Here is a 12893-nt window from a genome sequence, read left to right on the forward strand (position 1 = left end):
CCAATTTCTCCCATCCTACTCAATTCTCGCTGCCCCCCCCCACCCCCCCACCCCCCGCAAAATAAAAAAGGACAAGAATTCCACACTGCCCTTGTCTTTCCTTCGAACGTTCCAAACCTCAAACCTGCCATGGCACGAATATGCTATGTGAGCAGGCAGCGAGCAAATGCTGGTAGCGATTGAACAGGACAAGAAGGAAACCAACTGCCGAGCTCTTCATACCACACAGGCAGAGATCGGTCTCTCTCTCGTGCTCTCTTTGCCTCTACCCCCACCCCCGCCAACCTGTGCTTCAAAATGCCAGAGACTACGCTGTATTTCCTGCTCTACCCAGCCTCCCACCCAACACCCCCAAAACCAAAAGACAGCCTCAAAACCAAAGGACTAGCCTCACGGAGGAGGATCACCAGCGCGTCTCTACTCCGTCCCTAGCAAGGGTACTCAACAGGCAAGAGGGACGGAACCCTGCCAAGCTGCAATACAAGCCACCACAAGAAAAGGCCGTAGGCATTCTCCTCCTCAGCTCCTCCACAGTTAAGCCTCCTACCTCCTCTGTCCGCAGCAGGTGTGCCCAACGCAAACGCAGCAGCTCCTGCCTCGCAACGAGTGCTAAGCACTGGCGTGCTTTCTGCGCTGCCTGCAGAAGCTTCTCCCACGTTTTTCTCGGCTGCGCGGTCGGCCAGCTGTTCACTAACACTAGGTAGGTGCGGAAAGAAAGGGAATACTGTCACTATAATCAACTACATCCTTGCATAACACCACTTACCAAACAAGACGATTTGCGGTGGAAGCTTTCCTCAACTCCCCAACTCACACTTGACACAGGGAACGCTACGTCCCGGAAGATTCCACTGAGCCCACCTTCAACAAAGGTCTCCACGCATCATTAAACCTTGCGCCTCTTACCAAACACGTCCGTACACCAACACGGACATTCGGACCGCCTAGCGACTCTCACCGTGACCTAAAGCACTTACCCAGTGTGTCCACACCTCCTAGCATAAGCCTCCGCTGTCCATCCAAGAACGTCTTTCTGGCAAAGGTCAGCACCATAGCCAAGAAGAACTTCTATCATGCTCACGTCCCCAGCAGAGGCAGCAAGCATCAGAGGGGTCCTAAAGCAGCCACAAGACGAGACAAAAGCTATCAGGAGACACCGACGTTTCACTGGCGTTCCTTTCATCCCTATTTGCTCCCAAAACAATTACACCTCCCCCTTTCCTACAGGCAGGAGGAAAGCAAGGCCAACCACACGGAAGCCCACGAGAACTCGGGTTGCAAGGGGCCGCAGCACGTCCCTGGGCCAAACGTCTCCCCCGCTAAGCACCCTCGGCTACCCGGCCAGACCAGGCAAACTTCACCAATGCTCAGGAGACCCACGCCCCGTCTTGACAAACCCTTCACCTTTCCGACTGATCTCGAGCGTGCACGTCGGCTCCTTTGCTAAGCAGGAACTCCACCATCTCTACGTGATGCGCGGACACGGCCAGAGAAAGGGGCGTGTATCCCATCTGAAAGCATAACGCCCCTCTCCAGTTAGAAAAACCCAGAGAAGCAAAGCAACTTTTTCTTCTCAGGAGCGGCCTGACCCAAATTCCACGCTTACCTTATTCTGCGCATCAAGATGGGCGTTGTGCGCCAGTAACTGCCCTGCTAGGCAGGTGTTAGGAGCAAGGGCAGCCAGGTGAAGGGCAGTGTTGCCGTTAGCATCCGCAAGGTTAGCGTCGGCGCCATGCGCTAGCAGAATGGCGACGCAGCCTTCGTGCTGGCACTGCACTGCCTGCCAACCACACGGGAAACAAGGAAATGTTGCCAGCAATTACGCTTCCCTCTGGCAGAATTCCCACAGCTTGCCGACCTCGGACAACAACAACGCGCCCAAACATTAGGCAACGCACGCCTAGCCAGCGCCCAGCGCACCACAAGCTCCACCCAGACCTACCTCCAGAATCACCCAAGAGCTGCATCGCTCAGGGCGCAATTTAGAAGCCCTGCCTACCGCAGCACCCACGTACCTTCATCAGTGGCGATCTCTTGAAGTTGTCACGAGGATTTAGCTTGCACTTCCTCTCTACTAAGTACAAGACAACCTCCGCATGTCCGTTAGCGCAAGCCAGATGCAGAGGTGTCCTAAAAATTGAGCATGTTACCTTAGCGCAGGCCAGACAGCTGAAGAGACCACGCCTGCCCATGTCACGCGGCTGACCGCTGCACACCCAAAGCCCGAGACGCCGGGGCTAGGAAAAAGCCCCTCCCCGCCCCAGCCCCAGCCCCAGCCCCCACTTAGGAAGACAACGTTGCCTCAGCTCCGCGCTCCCTTCCCTGCGCGTGCATCCCTGCGCCCACGCCCCCCATTTCTCCCAGACAGCCTCCGGCTTCCGCTCTGAAACTGCTGCCCTCCGCCCCGGCACCTCCTCCCTGCCTCCAACACCACTACGCACGCAGCCCAGCAAGCAAGAGCAAGGCTTGCGCACCTCCAGCCTACGGCAAGGCAACCTCCACCTGCTGCCAGGACCACTCACGCCACAGCAGCAGGCCGCAGGCCCAGCACGTGCCTTTTATAACACCAGAACATCCCCTCGCTGCTGGCCTTGCCGGGAAGTCGCGCCCTCTGGCCTCTTCCCGGCCTTACTGCTGCAGCAAGCACCAGCACGCGCTCGCTCCCAAGGGCCCTCCACAACACCTACCAAACCCGACAGCAGAAACCTTCCCCCTCGACCCTGTCACGCTCCCAGCAACAAAGTCCCGCTCCGGCCTGGCCACACACGCAACCGGCCTCCGAGCCCCGAGCCCCGAGCCCACCCCGCGCGCGCAAGGCCGACTGCCCTCCCGCACTCCCTCGCCAGCCCAAGCAAACGGCCCTGCCTTCCCGGCACAAAGGCGCTCCTGCCAGCTGCAGGCCAGCTCCAACCCACCAGCCAACGCCCCCGCCGCCCGCCGCCCCCGCCAGCACCGCCACAGCAGCCCGACCCTCGCCACCGCCCCTCACGCCGACGCCGCCCCCTCCCCGCGCCGCCCCGCCGCCCCCCCGCCGCCCCTCACCGCTTCGCCTTGTCCCGCCCGTTGAGGCCGACTCTCGGCAGCCACCGCCGCCGCCGCACCCGCGCCAGGTCGCCGCTGGCGGCTGCGCGGTGCAGCTTGCCCAGCTCCTTCTCCCGGAGCTCGTAGGCAGCGCCGACGCAGCGCACGGGTGCGCTGCTGCCGCACGCCCACCGCGACGGCGACGGCGACGGAGAAGGCGGCTGCCCCTGGCCCTGGCCGAAGAGCCCCAAGAGCCTCTTCATGCTGCGGCGGGGACGCGGGCGGCGGACAGCCCCGAGCAGGGGCCGCAGCCCGGGCCAGCTGCTGCGGGGCTGAGCCCCGGCGAGCTCGGAGCCCCCGGGCCGGGGGCAGAGGCGCCGGCCGAGGACAGCGACGCAGCCACGCTGGCAGCGAGGCACACGGCGGCGACAGCACCGAGGACCACCGGCTCCGCAGGCGGTGGCGGGCGCGCCGCGCGTGCGCAACAGCCGCGGCGAGGGCGCGGCGGAGGGGCGTCACAGGGCGGCGGGGTGACGCGTGGAGGGGGCGGTGGCGAGGGGGCGGGGCTGTGCAGTGAGGGAGCGGGGCTGCGGCTGGGGCGGGCCCGGGGGGCGGACCTGGGCCGGGCCCGGCCGGGCGGGGGGCAGCTGCCGCTTCCTTCGCGGCGCTGCCGGGCCGGGGGGGGGGGGCGGCGGCGGCGGCGGCGGCGGGTGGCTGTGGCCGGCCGAAGGACGTCTTTGTTGGGGGTCCCTCCCCGGCGGCCCCCAGCTCCAGCTCTTACTCTGCTGTGCCGTCATTTCCCTGAAGAATTCATGCTGCTGCTGCTCCAGGTGCGGGACACTGTGCTCCTCGCAAACCTGCGCTCCCACTGTTTCCCTAAGGGCGCGGGCGTCGCGAGCGCTTGGCCGAGCTCGCAGGGCTGAAGTAGCTCGTTGCGCCTGAAGAGACGGCGACTGCTTAGGTTGACCCCCGCAGCTGGCTGCTCTGGCTGCTGCCCGGCCAGGCCGCGAGCGTGCCGGTCCTTCTGGGCTCCCAGCTCTGCGGCTGCGCCGTAGGAAGCCCAAGTGCCGGAGGGAGCCAAAGTGGCCGCGAGTCGCGCTGCGGCGAGGTGAGCGACTCTCACCGAAAGCGGATCGCTCCAGCTGTTAGCAGAGACCACAGCGAGAGGCTGGAGGGCGATTGCTCCCTTTGGCAGAAAGTTATTGTCAAAACGATTAAAACGTGGTTACGATTTCTTTCTCTAACCATTGCTGACTCCTTGCTGCCCACCTGCACCCCCAGGCCTTCCTCTGCCCAGCTGCTTTCCTGGCAGTAGCCCCCAGCCTGCCCCAGGGCACAGGGGCTGTTTGTCCCCAGGTGCAGCCCTGGACAGTTCCCCTTGTCGAACTTGACTAGATGCCCGGTCGCCCGCTTCTCCTGCTTGTCACAGAACCACAGGACGTTTGAGGTTGGAAGGCACCTCTGGAGATCGTCTCGGCCAGCCCCCCTACTCAAGCAGGATCACCTCAAGTAGTTGGCCCAGGACCCTAGCCAGACGGCTTGTGAACATCTCCGAGGACGGAGACTCCACAAGCTCTCTGGGCAACCTCTTCCAGTGCTCAGTCACCCCTCACAGCAAAGAACTTTTTCCTCCTGTTCAGACAGGACGGCCTGTGTTTCAGTTTGTGCCCCTTGCCCCTCGTCCTACCGCTAGGCACCGCTGAGAAGAGTCTGCCTCCGACTTCTTTACACCCTCCCTTCGCATCCTGCCTACACACTGATGCGCGGTCTTCTCTTCTGCAGGCTGAACAATCCCAGCTCTCTCAGCCTTTCCTCGTATGAGAGCTACTCCAGTCCCTTAATCATCTTAGTAGCCCTTCGCTGCACTCGCTCCAGTAGCTCCATCCCTCTCCTCTAGTGCAGGGGCCAGAACAGACGGCACTTTGCCTTGTACCCGCCTTGTAAGCGCTACCAGCTCCTGTCATGCCAGATGCCAGTGCTGCTTCTCCGGCGGCCAAGAACTTTCACCTCTCCCTGACACCCAGCAGGACAGAAGCAGGCAGGGAACCACTGGAAAACAGTTCCTCTCAGAGTTTGGCAACAGGACAACCCAAAGCGAAGGCACTTCAGAGGCGTTCCGCACCTGCTTTTGCTTTGCAGAGAGAAGAGCAAGTGCCCAGCACTGAACAGCGGTTCCGCTTTGCCAGTCATGCTGCAGGGCAGAGAACTTCCATAACCCCTTTGCCCTTTGCAGACTGCAAGCGGATGCAACAGCCTTCCAGACCGGCGGGCTTTGCAACCTTTCCTGGCTACCAGAAGCTCTCGCCCTCCCTTCTGCCCAGACCACAGGAAGCATCGTTCTCAAAGGCAGCAAGAGTCCAGTGCCCCGCTACGAGCGAGACGTGAGGCAACCGGGCACCTTGTCAAGTTCAACAAGGGGAACCGCCAAGGGCTGCACCTGGGCACGATCGAGGCCCCTGTCTTCACACACTCGTGCTTCCAGCCCCCGCTGAGGAAAAACACACAGTCTGCATGCTGGCCCTTGGCCTGGCTGCCAGGACAGGCTGAAGGAGCAGCTGGGAAGCCAGCTGGAGGGAGCAGAGCAGAGCAGAGCTCTCCCTTGGACAAACGGCCTCTCTGCCCTCAGGCCTGGAGCTGTCTGCATAAGTGACTTTTGGTCAGACCAGCGCGAGGCAGAAGGGCTAAGCGCCTGCCCAGGAAGAAAGCCTGGCTAGGCCTTCAGAAACATGACTTCCATCGTCCGTGCTGCCTAGCGCTGAACAACTCCAAGCCTGGGCCAAAACGCAGCCCTCGCCCGCAAGTGCCGCAGCAGGCCAGACTTCCACCAGCATCCACCATTTGGCAGCAATGCAACACGTACTACTCCATAAGAGACACGAGCAGAGGGGACAGGCATATGCGCAGGGCAGGCAAAGTCAGGAAGGGGAACAGAATAAAACGGAGACACCTACTAGATTACAACATTTATTAAATACCCAGTTGGAACACAATACTTGCAGTTAAAGACCGCACGTTATTATTATTGGCTACACCGCACTGTTGCACTCGTACAAAAACAGTGGCAAGGGTTGCTTTTCCTCACAGCCTGGTAACGCGAGTCCCTCTGTCAGGAGGTAGTAGTCTCAGGATAACCACTCTTAGCTCTCTGGAACGGGGCTGTCAAAACATCGCGGCACTCTTGCGTTGCCCTGGAAAGCGGCTCCTGGTCTACGTTTTCTGAAGATCCTTCAGTAGATGCCCAGGGAGAAGCTCCAGCCGATCCAGCCATTCAGCTCAGCCATTGCTGGGGAAGGGGCGGGGCGAGAGCGGGAGGGGAGAAAATGCCCTATGTTAGTGTTGCAGTAGGAAAAGGTCCCCAAAGCAAACAAACCTTATTACTCCCAGGAGACAGGCAACTCCAGTCACAATGCAAACGGATTCAATGCCACGGATTTGTGTCCGTCCTAGCAAACGGAAAGAGCTCTAGCGCAACGGCTGGCCACTCGCTAGGAGAGTAAAGGCTACTGGGACAGAAGAATTCGAATTGCTCTCAGGGGCTACCTGCTTTGCAACAGGCCCAGTCACCGCCAAGCCACAACTCTGGAGAAACAATTATCCTGAAGAGGTGGAATTGCTCGGGGCTCGGGGGCAGGGGCTGAACGTGCGCATAGGCCGCTTTTCCTCTCTGTGATCTAAAGGCAACTGCAGACGACTCTGTACGACTGTTATTTGCATAAGCAGCAAGTTGCCTCGCAGAGCTCTAGGTTGGAAAGCTTACTAGTAGAAAACAACTGTGCTTAGCACAGGAGCTTGGCAGCTTTCCAGTAGTTGTGTTCAAAATGGAGGAACCGTCCTCTTCCTTGGTAACACCGCTAACAGATCCTGACAGATTACCTTGCTCAAGTTCTTCAGCGATATTTTTGACCATTCCCGCCGCACCTGCACCTGTACAGACAAGATACCCTTAAGGCCTCAGGAGCTACATTCTTGTAGCATTAGCTTCTCAAGCCAACTGCAACATGGGAATAAACACTGGAAACATCACCCCCAGTACAGAGAAAGTCTTTGTCCACCACGGCCCAGCATTCCCATTACTCTATGGCATTAACTGTCTCACAAAGCAATCCCCAACTCGAGAGCTTCTCCACACCCCCACTCTGTGCAAAGGAGGGGAACGGATCACGGCGTTTTGTGAAGAATCACGTGCTCCCTTGCCCACTCTCGGCATGCCCTTCCCAAACCTCAGGGCACGCTGCTCACCACGCTGTGAGGAACATGCCGTCACACGGACTGCTAATTCTGGGGCGCGCCCGGACCAGAGCTTTTGCCGAGGTTGCAGCGCTCTGAGGGTCAGCAGGCGTGTTTAGACTCCTAGATTGGGTGCGGTGGAGCTAGGAATGGATGCTCATTTTCAGCTTGAGAATAACAGGTATTCCCAATGCCTTACCTCAGCCATATGAGCTTCCACTCTCTCCGTCACAGAGGAAGCGCTGCCCACCGGGTTCGTTGCCAGAGAGTGGCTTCTGCAGGGCTCATAGCATTGCGCAGCAGCAGCAGCTTCCGCAAGCCTCTCGTTAGCGCTCTCTCACTGCAGGCGTTTTGTGAGAGCCAATTCATATTCTAAATGCCTAACTCTCTGCTGCAGTTGGCCTACTGCGGAAGCTGCAGAAGCGGCTCTTAGTTGTTCCGCTCGGTCCTGGGCGGCTGCCTGTGTCTGAAGCAGATAATGCAGTTTCAACCCCCAGGAAAGAAAAAGAGATCATTCCCCCCAGTCACTTTCACACACCCACTTTGAAGAGCACAACCTCACCCAGGGAGCCAACTGGGCCTCCTCACTGCCCTCTACAATCAAGGGCAAAACCCAAAAGCACCCCATTACATCATCCTTTTGGTTCAGAAAGAAACCGGCTCTCAGCGCAACTTTTTGCTTTGCTTTGTTTTGTTTTGAATCAGAGCTAGTACTAAGCCACCTCTGTCTCTCTAAGACACTAGTCCACTTGCAATTCTCCTCTTTCTTGGCGCTGTTACAGATTCGCCAGTGACCGAGGTGCGTAAAGAAGATTATTCACCACATCTCAGAATGCCTGAGGACAACCATCCAACAAGCTCGCACCCTTCAGCAACCTCCGGAAGCTATAACGAGCCCATGACCCCACAGCACTGACCGGCACAAGCAGAACATACCGAGAAATGACAACAGTAAAGAATGAATGACGAGCCACAAACGGACTGCGCGTACTAGCGGTAAGGGAGCTCACCTGCAGAAAGAGATTGACTTCCTGTAGTTTTTGCCTTAGCTCTTGCCCAGCCTTTTGTTCAATCTCCCTTTTATCCTCTTCTCTGTGCCTCTGATCCCTCATCTTGGCCTCTAAGCGACACCTCAGCGCAACCACCTCTTCTTCCAGCTGCCGCTTGCTCTTCCGCAGTTTGTCACGGCTCCCATGCAGCCAAGCCAACTCTTCTCGCGCACCTTCGTTTGCTTTCTCTAGCTGCCTCGACTTCCTCCGCTCTGCCTCCAGGGAGCGGCACAGCTCACGGACCTGCACACAGGGAAAGGACTCACTCACCTAAGCAGACCCAGAGGTCTAAGCGTACGCAGTTCTGTGACAATCCACCGAGCGTGTCCGTTTGTGCCGGGAGGCCTCCGCAGAACGACCGAACCAGTTGAGAGGCATTTTGCCCTGGTAAGGTAATTCGGCGGGCTCCCGACACTAAACAGGGTCGGCTGGTAGTGTAGGTGTCCCTACTCCTTAGGAATGAGTTTACTATTGTAACAGGTAAGTAACCAAGTTTAATGAACTAATGAACGGGAGCGATAACAACTGTAATCATATTGACAACAATATACAATAATCACAAGGTATTCACTTGTTTACAGTGGTATACCTGAAGCTTCAGGAAAAAGGAAACAGAAATGATTATCTCTTTCTACATACACGCACACACACAGGTTTGAGTTTAGAAGACAATCAACAAAGAAGTGCCAGGGTTTCAGTAGGCCCCAAAGGTCAACTAAAACTCTGCCGCCGTCCTCCTCGTCGTCGTCTTCTCTCTGCAGAAACGCACCTTTTCCACACCTCTCACACCTATGCTTCCAATGTCCTTGCCTTTCATACTGTGGTTAGGCTTATAATGGTCCTACTTACCGGTCTTCCAGAGCACAAATTCATCTGTCAGACCTCAAAGATGCTGCCAGGGCCTCAAGCTTTCAAGCTGGGCTCTCGCCCAGAAAGACCCAGGCTCACAAGTGCCCCGCTATCGCAACGCCTCTTCACTTCCCAAAGGATTACACAGGCTTTTTCAGGGACCGTAAGAGACAGCCGTTCTTTTCAAAACACGGCCACCACATAATTAACACCACAACCCAACAGCCAGGAAAAGAATCTTACAGCTTTCCAAAACAAGCACCACAACAAGCCAACCAAAGCTCACCTTTGTTCTTAATTTAGCAACTTCTCTGCCCCTTCCCGAACACGGGTCCTCCCTTTCGCCCGGGAAATTCATCTGAGACTCTCGCGCCCGCCTCTCGTACGCCCTCACTTTCTTCATAGCTTTCTCCAGAAGCCTCTTCGACCTGCACAGCACATTAGCAAGTAAAGTAGGAAGCCCAAGCACAGTCCGCCTTTACGCATGCGCTTCCCTAAGCACCACGCATACGGTGCGGGGCTTACTTCATTTGCACCATGGCGGACAGACCAGCACTTCCAGAACAAGACACCAAGCCAAAACACCACACCAACCCACCCACCCACATCATTCCCCTCCCACACATCACTTGCCCAGTCAACATTTCATCTGCTCCCATGAAGCTTCTCCCTCTGCCTGACAACAGGCACAAGACACAAGCGACTTCTTCCTGCCCTCCCGCCCTCCCTCTCTTCCCAGGACAACTGCCCTCCTGCCTGCACTTCCACCTACCTAAAACCGCACGCTCCCCTACAGAAGCCACTTGCAAGACCCAACGCAAGCCTTGAGCTCGCTCACCAACAGATACGTACTCGGAGTCGCAGGGGCAAGGTACATAACGCCTGACTCCCCGCTCATTCGACAGCTCTTACAAGTACTCAAAGGCTGTTACCTGTTGCATTCTTTCTGCAGTGCAATGTTTTTCTTCATTTCTTCCTCCAGGCGGGCTTCTGCGGGTTGTTTCCACTCTGCCAGCTCCTTCCCTGGCCTTCTTCCGCTCTCACGCTTTCCGGACAGGAAGAAGAAATGGCACACACGACTCACTCACGGCACCTAGAAGCACTAGGTGCGCACAGCCTTCCTCACAAAGGTGCCGCAGGACATCTCTCTCTGCTAGCCGAGGGCCGGCCCCACAACTCCAGCGGACAGAATCCCACGCCAACTGCAGCACTTCAATATTTCCACCACCCAGGCTAAGACCGAGGGACAGAAACTGGTGCCTGCCACCCCTCTCTCCCCCACACCACCCTCCCCCCCACCCCCACTAAAGCAAAGACCACCCGCTACTAGCGAGGGGCTCACGGGGGCAAAGGTGCCACGCACACTGGAGAACACCTTCCTCAGGCCCTCCGCTAATAGCCAACGGTAATTAGGTATCCCCATCCGGGCAGAGCACAGCTTAATTTAAAGCTCCAGGGGGATCTTCAGCGACCAGCGGGCAATGGAATTCTTGGCACAGCCTGAGGAGGCCACTTAAGACTTGGCAACGACGTGCTTGGCACCAAGGACGTTCCACAAGTTCACTTGCAGAACGCCTTTAAGGCAGCAACAGCTCAAGTGCTGCTGCCACACGGCTTAAGCACCACCACCGGTACAAAGCAGCAACCATTCACACCGGTGCACAAGTGCCAAACCCTTACCTCAAACACTGTTAAGTAAGACTCAGCAGAGGAGCGCACAAAACCAGAAAGCCTGCGAGCGCACCAACAGCAGCCCATCGCCTGCAGCCTGCAGGGAATGATTTCCCCGAGGCTCCCCAGGAAAATCTCTTCCGAAAAACGCCCCCGCATACATACACACACAACTGCGCACAGTAGCTCATGAAACAGGAAGGCTAGGACTAGCTTACAGAGGCAGAGGCGTGCAGCTCTTTCTGAAGAGCTTCGAGTCTAGCTGCCTGCTGCTGCCCTGTGTCTTCCAGCCGGGCGTTTTCCAGTTCAAGTCTTGAAAAGAAACACAGGCCTCGTTATGGAAATCCACAGGAGCACCAACACTGGCACAACAGCGACAAATCACACAGTCCAAAGCAAAAGCCTCTCCCAAAATCGTGTACTGACTTGCTGAGATGCAACAAGGCCATCCTGTTGCTGTTACACCAGCCCACAAAGCAAAGCCTTGCTGCACTGTGCCACTTCCTTACCGTCCCACTCGTTCCTCCAGGTCTTTTAGGCTAACGCCTCCCAAAGAGGCTTCCAGAAGGTCTTGCAGTTGCCGGGAAGAAGCTGTCGCTTCCCTCTGTTTCTCTGCCAGGGCCGTCTTCAAATCCTGAACACAACGCTCAGCCTGAACACGCTGCTCTTCCAACGCCTGCAACTGTAAAACCACAACCAGGACCCACGCTAGTCAGCTTCGCTTTCAGACAGACGACTCCACTGCTTCGACTCTCCAGAACCACGTTGCTCCTTCCGCTTTCATACCGGCCTCTCCCATCCCCATCTCAATTTCCTGCCAGCTGACCAAACGCAGCTGCAACACCAATCCTACTCCTTCCCATGACTCGGGACGCTCCTAGCATCCAGCTCCTTGCTCCCCCATGGGAAGCATTACTGCAAAGGCTCTCCCTTCTCCTGCTGGCACTTCCCAACTCCAGGATAACGACCACAATCACAAAGACTTCTAGTCCAACGCTGCCCAGGCTGCTATACCTTATTCTTACACAACTGGTGGAAAGCCGGTCCCTACACTCCTTCCTTCAACTCCGTACTTGTGTTGGTGGCAGCGGTGGGCGTAGTGAACGGAAAGCAAGTCAGTAGCTCTGAACGCCTCCAAAAACAACTTGGAAGTGAATTAGCATTTCGGGATCCTAATGCTTACTAACTACAGGTTCATCCCCAGGGCCCTGCAGCAACTATAGCACTTTGCGGCACATTTGCATTATGCAGCCACAAGATGGCCAAGATGTTTTCTACAGAAAAAGCTCAGCACTAGGGCCAACCCACAGCCTTCTCCGGGCAGCTAGGTTAGGAGGTCAAGTTCCTCCTACAGTCAGGGAACAGGACAAGTCACAGCACCTGCCTGACATGCTGCTTCCCGTACACAGCGCAAAAACCCCACCTAGCAACCAGCGCTGCGTGTGCGAGCGCAAACCATGAAGAAGGATCGCACCCCTTCAAGAGCTGCACCCCCCCAGAACACAGACTGTCACCTTCGCAGGCATTTGACCAGCTACAAAGAAGGAACCAAAGCTCTACACACACAGCCAAATATAGACAAAGAGTACAGCTGCCTCCACAGGAAAACACGCAGCACTCTCAGGGCACCCGGAGCTCACCCACTGTCACCTTCAGGTCCACCTCAAAGCTCAGGCGGGTTCGGAGAGACAACAAACTGCTTGGGTCACACCTACCCACCAGGAGGCTGCTCCCAACACACTGCTTGGCCCCTCACGCTTGAAAGGGCAGCTCCCCGACGCGCTTGGTCTGTTTGCCACCATGGGGCAGCGGCGGGAAGAAGGGAAGGCAACAGAAGGGACACCACTGCACTACTACCCTACAGCCTCAACAAGGGCTTTTCCCCATCGTTTACAGGGGAAAAACACCTCCTCACAGTCATGCAGGCCGCTACAGGCTTTGCCTACCTTGGCTTTCACCCTGGCCAGTTCCTCTTGCAACCGCAACTTGTCTCCCTGCAGCTCACCGCAGGAAACCTTTGGAACTTCAAGTGAACCTTCTGGAAGCAACTGCTTTCCAGGAGCATCAGCAACCTCC

The 12893-nt window shown here is 57.2% G+C and overlaps 1 long non-coding RNA gene across 1 annotated transcript; it reads right to left on the reverse strand.

The window, feature by feature from the left end:
- Positions 1–5971: 5971 nt before the first annotated feature.
- On the reverse strand, positions 5972–10336 carry LOC138062255 (uncharacterized). Its single transcript, XR_011136328.1, has 2 exons — positions 10079–10336; positions 5972–9574 (listed from the first exon to the last, which is right to left on the reverse strand). It is a non-coding gene; the product is annotated as an uncharacterized lncRNA (long non-coding RNA).
- Between the last annotated feature and the right edge of the window lie 2557 nt (positions 10337–12893).

Source organism: Struthio camelus, chromosome 25 (assembly GCF_040807025.1).
Source record: "Struthio camelus isolate bStrCam1 chromosome 25, bStrCam1.hap1, whole genome shotgun sequence".
In the NCBI taxonomy this organism is placed as follows: domain Eukaryota; kingdom Metazoa; phylum Chordata; class Aves; order Struthioniformes; family Struthionidae; genus Struthio; species Struthio camelus.